General features: G+C 40.0%; 2 long non-coding RNA genes across 2 annotated transcripts; both read left to right on the top strand.

Annotated features, from left to right (window-relative positions):
• The first annotated feature begins 1,053 nt into the window (after positions 1–1,053).
• On the top strand, positions 1,054–2,403 carry LOC139192948 (uncharacterized). Its single transcript, XR_011577530.1, has 2 exons — positions 1,054–1,124; positions 1,581–2,403. It is a non-coding gene; the product is annotated as an uncharacterized lncRNA (long non-coding RNA).
• Positions 2,404–5,014: 2,611 nt separating this feature from the next.
• Positions 5,015–8,181, top strand: LOC139192884 (uncharacterized). Its single transcript, XR_011577411.1, has 2 exons — positions 5,015–7,531; positions 7,894–8,181. It is a non-coding gene; the product is annotated as an uncharacterized lncRNA (long non-coding RNA).
• The last annotated feature ends 1,256 nt before the right edge of the window (positions 8,182–9,437 follow it).

The raw sequence follows: 9,437 nt of genomic DNA, 5'->3' as shown, positions 1-9,437 counted from the left end.
ACTCGCTTAACTTCGGAGTTCCAATGGAACCCGAAACCAGTGAGTTCCCAAAATGCCTCGTGCTAGGTAAAGATGGGAATATGCATATAAGGCTTACAAAATCCACTCCCCTGGGTGATGTGGGATGTTACAATCCACCTCCCTTAAGGGCCCGACATTCTCGTCGGCACACATCTGGCCAGGGATTGGCTCTGATACCAAATTGTCATATCTCGGCCCTGACCCTCACCACATCCCAGGCTCGACTCCACCGTAGCACGATATTACCCGCTTTGGGCCCCGACTACGCCCTCACGGTTTTGTTTCTAGGAACTCACACGAAAACTTCCCAGTGGGTCACCCATCTTGGGAATGCTCTTGCGCGAACTTGCTTAACTTGGGAGTTCTGATGGAACCCGAAACCAATGAGCTCCCAAAAGGCCTCATGCTAGGTAGAGATGAGAATATACATATAAGGCTTACAAGATCCACTCCCCTGGGCGATGTGGGATGTTACAGTTTGAATAATAAAATTCAATCTATACTAAAACTGAAAATCAACTATATCACTGTTCATAAGCACATTGGATTTTCGATTTTACCCCCGATTATTTTATGGTATTCCAAGTTTGGCCCTTTGTCTTGCTGTCAAATTAGGATGAATTCTGTGACACGTGGGACTCCCAGCTTCCTCCACCTTTTTGGTCGCTCACCGTTTCCTCCACCTTTCAAGTTTCAACCACCGCTACCATCCCATGCCTCCGCTCTCTTTCCTATCCGTACATCAACCCAACTCTGGTTCTATTTCTTCTTCTTCCCTAAAACTCTCCAATTTCCCCAAAATCCTCCCTTCCAAATCCCCCAGTACCTCATTCTCCCTCGCAGAATCAGATTCCCCCAAATCCTTCCAACCCAACGGTCCAATTTTTCAATCTTTACTCCAAGAATTAGCCATGAGCATCCATTTCCCATTTCGAATTTCGATCCTTTAGGTCAAGTTTTGAACCTTTAATTATTGTCATTGCTTAATGTAGTTGTAATTTAAAGTTTGATTTTTTTTTTCAGTTTTGTTATTTCCTGTGCAGGACAGCTTTGATCTTCCAGATGACTACTTTGTGCAGCTTCCGAATGATTTCCGTCTTGATGTGAGTTCGTTTTTTCAATCTATGTTAATTACCCAGTTGTTGAATATGATAAAGAATGTGATTTTTTAGATGACAGAGTTATCTCAATAAGGAACAAAAGATAGGTTCATGTAGAATATATTACATAGCAAAAGTTGGGGATTATGCTATTTACATTATTTGGTTAGGAAATTGCTCAATTTTGTGATGTTTGTGTGATTGTGTTTATCCATTAGGTTTGCAAATATCATAGTTTCAAGAATTCATATGATTTTGTTGTTGGGTAGTTCTTTCAAATAAGTTTTAGCTCTGATATTCTATACTTATTTTGGAATTTGATGGTGTTTAGTATTGTTGCATGTGATTAACAAAAAAATATCTTCGAGTGCACAAGTAGGGAATAGTCCTTACTTCTCTGCTTTAAATACTTACTAATTTATCATACGTAATGGTTCAATTGAGTTGTGTTTTCTACAGGAGCATTTGTGCAGACTGATGGACTTGGTGTTGCTTAGGGAGCAACATGCTAGGACTTTACTTATTTGTAAGTGTTATCCAGTTTATAACATGGTGGAATAAATATTGGATGCCTGATGATCAAAATAAACAGAGGTATGTAATTGGTCTTTGTCCTCTATCTTTTTACTATTTTGTTGATCTGTCATTGTGTGAATTTAGATATGAATATGAGTTTTTAAGTTATTCAAACATTACAAATTATAAATGTAGGACTAAAGCAGGTTTGGTTCTTCAAGACTCCAGCAAAGTGGGGAAATAGCACGGCATTCTTAGGAAAATGGTTGGCTGAAAATTAAAATAAATGGATCTCACATAACTCTGTAGACATGATAAGCCTATTGTAGGGGTATGTAAGTCTAGAAAATTAATGTAGACATGAAAAATTCACTTATTCAGATGATTGTTCGATGGAAGAAACATAAACACACACACAAATGAAGCGAGCAAGATATGGGAACTATAGATTTATAACTGCACAAAGATAAAGAAGTTCCCTTAGAGCAAATTAAACGAAATAGAAAGAAAGAAAGAAACACTATGTGAACATTTGAGATAAAAGTGATAATGGTGGCTGGGGTGTTAGAAATTGCATATAACTTTCTGTTTTGATTGAAATGGTTCTTCAACCACAACAACAACAACAAAGCCTTTTCCCACTAAGTAGGGTCGGCTATATGAATCCTAGAACGCCATTGCGCTCGGTTTTGTGTCATGTCCTCCGTTAGATCCAAGTACTCTAAGTCTTTTCTTAGGGTCTCTTCCAAAGTTTTCCTAGGTCTTCCTCTACCCCTTCGGCCCTGAACCTCTGTCCCGTAGTCACATCTTCGAACCGGAACGTCAGTAGGCCTTCTTTGCCTATGTCCAAACCACCGTAACCGATTTTCTCTCATCTTTTCTTCAATTTTGGCTACTCCTACTTTATCTCGGATATCTTCATTCCTAATCTTATCCTATCTCGTGTGCCCACACATCCAACGAAGCATCCTCATCTCCGCTACACTCATTTTGTGTACGTGTTGATGCTTCACCACCCAACATTCTGTGCCATACAGCATCGCCGACTTTATTGCCGTTCTATAAAATTTTCCCTTGAGCTTCAGTGGCATGCGACGGTCACACAACACGCCGGATGCACTCTTCCACTTCATCCATCCAGCTTGTATTCTATGGTTGAGGTCTCCATCTAATTCTCCATTCTTTTGCAAGATAGATCCTAAGTAGCAAAAACGGTCGCTCCTTGGTATTTCCTGATCTCCAATCCTCACCCCTAACTCATTTTGGCCTCCATTTGCACTGAACTTGCACTCCATATATTCTGTCTTTGATCGGCTTAGGCGAAGACCTTTAGATTCCAACACTTATCTCCAAAGGTCAAGCTTCGCATTTACCCCTTCCTGAGTTTCATCTATCAACATTATATCGTTTGCGAAAAGCATACACCAAGGAATATCATCTTGAATATGTCCTGTTAACTCATCCATTACCAACGCAAAAAGGTAAGGACTTAAGGATTGTTGATGCACAAAATCAGTGAGGACTTTGGTACAACAGAAAGTATTAAGTTTGTGATCTTCGCTAGATTGCTCTGGTCATTAGTGTGGATAAGTATGTAAATGGATAGAGACAGGAAAACAAACACAAGATGTACGTGGTTCACCCAGATTAGCTACGTCCACAGAGTAGAGGAGTTCTCATTAATTGTGAAGGGTTTGCACAAGTACATAGGTTCAAGCTCTCCTTTAGTGAGTACAAGTGAATGATTTAATACAAATGACATTAGGAAATATTGTGGGAGAATGATCTCCTTGTTCTGACATTGACACGTATCGTGTTGTGATTGGCTTCCGATGTTGGCACGTGTCGCGCTATGATTTGCTTCTGATGTCGACACGTGTCACTCTGTGATTGGCCTCCTGGTTGGAGGGAAACTTTTCTAGATCCTTGACGGTGTAACATTGACCGGTGCTCGGTAGTTTCGGTATTGGTCAAGTATGGTACAAACAGTGCTCCCCTAAGTTCCCAAGTGAGGGAAGCTCCTCGGTTGTGGACTTGCAAGATCCAAGCTGCTGAGCAATCACGAAACTTCTAAGTACCGAAGTGTGGTATCCTCTTCACTTGCCTTATCTGTCTCATAGGTAGATGTGGCATCTTCTCTGGAAGTACTCTTCCTCCATCCAGGGGTGGTATCTTTAACTGGTAGAGATGCACAAGGTAATGTATCAATTTCACTTGAAGCTTACTTGTAGTTTCAGGCTTGGCCAAGCGCGATACAAACCATGTAGTAGGAGTCCCCCAAGTAGCCGAGCTAGGGGATCTGCTGAAAGAGGTGACAGACAAGGTAAGCAATCAGAGCTCCAAGCAATTAGTCCCAGATCAGAAGTTTGATTTCGAGTTCCGGCTTATTGTTCTCATTTTCCCTATCTTGTAGGCAGCATGAAGGATAAAGAAAAGAAAATGAAAAGAGATGATATGAGATACTTTTGCTTTTGAAGAAGTAGCCTTCCACAGGCTTATTCTTGAACTGGGCTGGAGGGTTTTCTGGTTTCCTCCAGAGTATAAGGCCGACTGAAGAATTTGAGGGTCAAAACAAGTCCATCAAATCTAGAGTATGTTCGACCCTGCTGATATAGGATACTTTTGCTGTTGACAAAGTAGTGGATGTATCGGCACGTGTTCTGTTACGCTTATCTCCACATGCTTCCTTGTATCCTTCTCACTTGCCCTATCTGTTCATCAGGCAGATGTGCTTGATTCCAAGTGCTGACTGATTGCTCTATTTCTCATTGTCTTGTAGGTAAGAACAAGGCCAAAGGAAAAGACAGGGAAAAAGCATGATATGGGATACTCTTGCTTTTAACCCTGACGATATAAGATATTCTTGCTCTGGTGTAGCTTATTTGTAGAGGTATTATCGGGGGCAAAGAAAGCTGAGTATTTCAAGAGGCTTCGTTGGGAGTGCCATCTCATATATGAGGAAGAGTTGAGCATTTTTGCAGGTCTGCCTGTCCGTTGAGGATGGAGGTCGACATATATATGAGTCTCCCTAATAACAAGTAGTAATGTTATTCCTTTACCCTATTTGGTCATAGCACTGTAGTGGGAGCTGCCAGCTTCACATGTTTTAACTCTGTCAGATCACTTTGAAAAATTGGTTTGTGGTATCTGGGAAGCTAATGTTGCATGTGAAGATTATAGACAAGCTTTATCCAAGGAGATCTAGCTTTCGAAGTTGAGAAAGCGGTGCCTCTTCGGTTTTCGAACAAGCAATCCTGTCAGGGATCTGGCTCTCGAGATTCGAAGAACGGTGCCTCTTCGGTTTTTGAGAAAGCAATCCTGCTAGGAGTCTGGCTCTCGAGATTCGGAGAGCGGTGTCTCTTCGATTTTTGAGAAAGTAATCATGTTGGGAGTCTGGCTCTCGAGATTCGGAGGGCGGTGCCTCTTCGATTTTGGAGCAAGCAATCTTGTTGGGAGTGTTTTCTCGAATGTGAGTAAAGGTTGGGCATATTTGCTAGTCTACCTTGCCACGGAGCACAGAGGTTGACACACAGGGACTTTCCAATTATCCAGCAGTGGTGCTGTTCCTTTACCCTTATGGGTAATAATATGGTAGCTAGACCTTCAAAATTTATGTGTCTAAACTTTGTTAGTGCTATTTCTTTGCTATTCTTTTACCCTTCTTGGTCATAGCGATGTAGTGGGAGCTGCAAGCTTCACATGTCTAAACTTTGTCAAAGATCTTTAGCAAAGTTATTTATGGTACCCATGAGCTGATGTTGCGTGTGGAAAATGGATGATTAAACAGTAAGATTCACGTGCTTTATACTTCACCAGAAATTTTTGACAGAATCCCGTAATTTCCGCAAAGTTGAGTGTGCATGTGACAGGTGCTGACAAGCCTGAAAAAGCAGGTGCCTCTTCGATTTCTGAGATCGGCCCTCGTGGTCTCTAAGCAGCCCAGCTTTTGAGAAAGCAAACGCCTCTTCGATTTCTGAGATCGGCCTTCGTGGTCTTTGAACAGCCTAGCTTTTGAGAAAGCAAGCGCCTTTTTGATTTCTGAGATCGGCCCTCGTGGTCTCTGAGCAGCCCAACTTTTGAGAAAGCAAACGCCTCTTCGATTTCTGAAGCTCCGTCGAGTGCAGATTTTTATAGAGGCTGGCATTAAGTTCCAAAGCACACTTGAATCTCCACCAGTAGAAGCTCCATTCTTGCACTTCTAAGATCTTGATTTGTCCGACATTTTCTCTCTTCAACACCTTTGAAAATGTCTGGCCCCTCCGACCGTCGTTTTGACTTGAACCTTGTTGAAGAGGCAGCCACGCCTTCTCCAGACAACATATGGCACCCATCCTTCTTATCCCCTACTGGTCCTCTTACCGTTGGGGATTTTGTGATGAAGAATGATATGACCGCTGCGGTGGTGGCCAGGAACCTTCTCACTCCCAAAGATAACAGACTACTTTCCAAACGGTCTGATGAGTTGGCTGTTAAGGATTTTCTGGTTCTCAGTGTTCAGTGCGCAGGTTCTATGTCTAATATGGCCCAACGCCTATTTGCTCGAACCCGCCAAGTTGAATCATTGGCTGCTGAAGTGATAAGTCTCAAACAGGAAATTAGAGGGCTCAAGCATGAGAATAAACAGTTGCACCGGCTCGCACATGACTATGCTACAAACATGAAGAGGAAGCTTGACCAGATGAAGGAATCTGATGGTCAGATTTTACTTGATCATCAAAGGTTTGTGGGTTTATTCCAAAGGCATTTATTGTCTTCGTCTTCTAGGGCTATACCGCGTAATGAAGCTTCAAATGATCAACCTCCGATGCTTCCTCCTTCTAGGGTTCTGTCCAGTACTGAGGCTCCGAATGATCACCCTCCAGTGCCTTCTCTTTCTAGGGCTCTACCGACTGCTGTGACTTCTCCTAAGCAACTTTTGTGAAGGCTCTCTCTTGTTTGTTTATTTTGACTCATGTATATGTACATATTTGTCACTTATCGAAGATATCAATAAATAAGCTTTGCTTCATTTCAACGTATTGTGTTAAATACACCAAAGCCTGCTTCACTAAGTTCTTTGAATTTTTCTTTTGTTGAAGCTTGTATGTTGAAGCTTTGTGAGTGGAGCATGTAGGTTGAGGTAGTGTTCCCTTAATTTCCCGAGTGAGGAAAACTTCTCGGTTGGAGACTTGAAAACTTCAAGTCACTGAGTGAGGTCGGCTATATGAATCTTAGAACGCCATTGTGCTCAGTCCTGTGTCATGTCCTCCGTTAGATCCAAGTACTCTAAGTCTTTTCTTAGAGTCTCTTCCAAAGTTTTCCTAGGTCTTCATCTACCCCTTCGGCCCTGAACCTCTGTCCCGTAGTCACATCTTCTAACCGGAGCGTTAGTAGGCCTTCTTTGCACATGTCCGAACAACCGTAACCGATTTTCTCTCAGCTTTCCTACAATTTTGGCTACTCATACTTTACCTCAGATATCCTCAGTTTACAATTTTGCAGAAAGTGTATATTTCCATCAACCTTTATTCATACTTGCATGCTGAGAATTGTGGTAGAAGAGTTACTGGGGAGATGAGCAATTCAATAAGTATACTTCTTATATGTTGCTCTTAACGTATGTCGGTTTTAATTATTCATGAGCAATTGAAAATTTATTTTCACTGATGGTACACTTATATTCATGGATCAATATATGTTTGTTTTTAACGTATCTTATTAAATGCATTTGGAGAAAGTATTCAATTTTTTTAGCAATTAAGAACATTGCTCCCTCCTCAATAACTACATTTTCCTTCGTTCATTTGGGCAGTTCTTTCAAGATTTACATTAACAATCTTTTTCTTTCTTTTTTTAAATTTTGTTGAGGGGGCTTAATGTTACCATTGATGAAGTCTGTGAAGCGCTTTTGGAAGGTAAGTAGTGATATTCAATTATTGCTTATTTCATTTTGTCCAATTTTATTGGAAAATTTCTGAATTTGGTGTGTGCTTCACCCGAAGAAGTCTTAGAATATTGCAATTCTTGCTTATTGCATTTTGTCCAATTTGGAAAGTAAGTTGTGATTATATAACAATGTATTGAAGAGCCATTTGTTTAGTTCGTTAGTGGAGTTTCGTTGTTTATGTATTTCTGAAATACTTGATATAATTGATAATTAAGGTTTAAATATCATAAGGTTCCTTTTGTTTAGGATAAACAAATAAGAAGGAATTGAAGAAGTAGGTATGGGTTAGTGTAGAGAACTGACACATAATTGTACTTGCTGTTATTGCAGGAAAATGAAATAGAATTGTACCTTTTGCAAAATTATCGAGTGGTAGCAATTTGCGGATTGTCTAATCTTTTGAAGTAATTTCATTTCCAATTTTATTTGTCTTCTTGTAATTTCAAGTCGGATTACTGGGGAATGCCTACACTTTTATGGCCGTTAATTTTTGCTTTCAGTCCATTTTCTTTGCTACTCCTGTGTTAGGCTTTTAAACTCAACTGTGAAATTGAGTATAGGCCTTTTTGGTTGTACATAGGTTCTTACTATGGATTAGATACAAACATGTCATTTACATATTCTACTATTTAAGTAATGAACAAAACTATTCTCCATGTTTCTAGCTATTCATTTATCAACTTTAACGTTTTTAAAACCCGCAGCGAAGTGCGGGTATTCTTACTTGTATTTTTTAAATATATTTCTTTAGTGTTAAAATTGTTACAATTCATATATTTATATTTATGGCTAAATTTTTTATCATATATTTTTATTTTTTGTTTGTACCTATTTTTTGACACACCCCGACCTGGAAAGGTCGAAGCATGCTGGCCATCACCGTGAGGTGACGTAACCGTAAGGGTAAGTGATGCAACAAGTGAATAAAATTAAAACTAATTAGAAATAGATATACTAAATAGTGAAAGAGTGCACAATCGTGGGAAGAACCCACTACAATTATTCAGAGCGTAATAGATAGTGAGACTACAAAAGAGTAGTCAAAGTAGCTAAGTACACTTATTACATAACAGTGATAAGTTCGTACGTCTAAAGAGAAGAGAATGTCAGAACTGTCGAGATTCCTCGAGTGCCACAAAGAGTACAACTATCTAGGTCCTGGAAGGGCGAAAAACAAAGTTGAGTGGGTCAGTAAAACAATGTTTATATGAAATTCTTTATTTTTGAATATACTAACCCCTCGCCGTAAAACAAGTATAGTTTCCTTAAGCATACTACGCAAGTATGTAAACGATAAATCAACATATATTATAACAGTAATATAACCAAAAATATGCCAAGTCATGATGTATCAAATGCCACAATAATATAATCATGTGATAATCAAGTATAGCTAAGTGCTCATCCATCTAAGCTGACACACAAGTTCGAATAGATAATTTTTGACACGAACGGGACTGGGTGTAATCATTATGCTCTAGTACTACAATCACGTGAAGGATGGTGCTGAAGCACGATCACATACAAGTCGGATTGCCTAATGCAATCTACCCAACATGACTGACACCTAACTTGGATCCAAGGCGAGCGAACAGTGCGATGTGAACATACACGTGAAGGATTGGCCCTGGCCTTGGGGCGAGTACTAACACCGAGGTGCAGCAAGATGAGCATGTACAAATATAGATGAATGTCATGACAGTAATATCTCAACCATATAGCAGCATTTAACACAATTATTAACCCAAGAACGATACTTGGCGAAATAAGTGTAAAAGTGAAGTAATTACACATTTATGGAAACTATAAATATGTATAGGTATAAAAACAAGCTGCTCACTGATAAGTATGTCGCTGGGTCGTAGACCCCGAGC

This window comes from Malus domestica, chromosome 16 (assembly GCF_042453785.1).
Source record: "Malus domestica chromosome 16, GDT2T_hap1".
In the NCBI taxonomy this organism is placed as follows: domain Eukaryota; kingdom Viridiplantae; phylum Streptophyta; class Magnoliopsida; order Rosales; family Rosaceae; genus Malus; species Malus domestica.
The sequence above is the reverse complement of the archived record's forward strand: the minus strand, read 5'-3'. Positions and strand labels throughout refer to the sequence as shown.